The following is a 1,422-nucleotide window of genomic DNA, read 5'->3' as shown; positions in this document are numbered from 1 at the left end:
TAGAGATGAGGTCTTGCTATGGTGCCCAGGATGGCCTCAAACTCCTGGCTTAAGCAATCCTCCAGACTGGGTCTCCCAAAGTGCTGAAATTACAGGCGTGAGCCTCTGCACCTGGCCAGCCTTAGGGCTTTTTGTCAAACATGGCAGGAAGGCCAAGTGTGTATAAAACATCACTGCAAGGGCTCTGGTGTGCCCCAAGGTGCCAGGTGAGATGACAGATAGTTCCTGTTGTTCCAAAGCATTGCTGTTCACTTGTTGGTCCCCATCCATACTTATTCCCTTCCCCATAGTCACTTGTCATTGAGGGTATTGCAATGGCGTAAGCAAAGGCAATTCACCCTGACTAAATCTCTCACTTGCTGATGGACTGGGTGAGGAAGGTAAAGTTCATGGGCAGAATCTAGTTTGTGGATCAGCAACAGGCGCCACCTATTCCCGAGACCTGTGACTATGGGTAGCTGAGAGCTAGCAACATGCAACCTTGCACATTTAAGTTTTGAGACGAAACTTTGTCAGGCTTCTGGGCTTCAGCATGCCCTTAGGAATAGGAACTGGAAAACGTAGCAGAAACTCTCACAAGTAAGAGCTTGCCAGGAGTGGGGGAGTGACTCAGTGACAACCCAGGAAGCAAGATGCTCAACAATCAAGACCTGGCTCAGGAGTCTCAGGGAAGCTTACCTGAAGAAGTGGGAGGAGCCACAGGGTCTGGGGCAAGGAACCAAGAGGTTCAGGCTGACTAACTTCTTCAGTCACCAGATACTCCTTGGTGTCCCTTCTGCTAATTGTAGTTTCAATATTAGCAACAACTCCCCACAATAACTAGGGATTATACACACACATATTTCTTGAGTTGGAGTCTCACTCCGTCACCCAGGCTGGAGTGCAGTGGCACCCTCACGATCCCTACAGCCTCAACCTGCAGGGCTCAGGTGATCCTTCCACCTCAGCCTTCCAAGTCACTGGAACTACAGGCATGCACCACCATGCCCAGCTGCTTTTTAAAAATTTATTGTAGAAATAAGGTCCTGCCAAGTTGCCCAGGCTGGTCTCAAACCTGTGGGCTCAGGCAATCCTGACACCTGGGTCTCCCAAAGTGCTGGGATTATAGCCACGAGCCACTGTGCCCAGCACTACACTTCTTTAATTGAAGTCTCACTCTGTCACCCAGACTGGAGTGCAGTGGCACACTCACGGCCACCTCAGCCTTGACCTGCTGGACTCAGACATTCGTTCCACCTCAGCCTTCTAAGTAGCTGGAACTACAGGCGTGTGTCACCACAACCAGCTGATTTTTTTTTTTTAATTTACTGTAGAGACGAGGTCTCGGCAACTTGCCCAGGCTGGTCTCAAATCTCTGGGCTCAGGCAATCCTCTTGCCTCAACCTCCCAAAGTGCTGGGATTACAGACATGAGCCCCATATC

This window comes from Carlito syrichta, unplaced genomic scaffold (assembly GCF_000164805.1).
Source record: "Carlito syrichta isolate Samal-C Ts95f unplaced genomic scaffold, Tarsius_syrichta-2.0.1 Scaffold237960, whole genome shotgun sequence".
Taxonomy (NCBI): domain Eukaryota; kingdom Metazoa; phylum Chordata; class Mammalia; order Primates; family Tarsiidae; genus Carlito; species Carlito syrichta.
The sequence above is the reverse complement of the archived record's forward strand: the minus strand, read 5'-3'. Positions refer to the sequence as shown.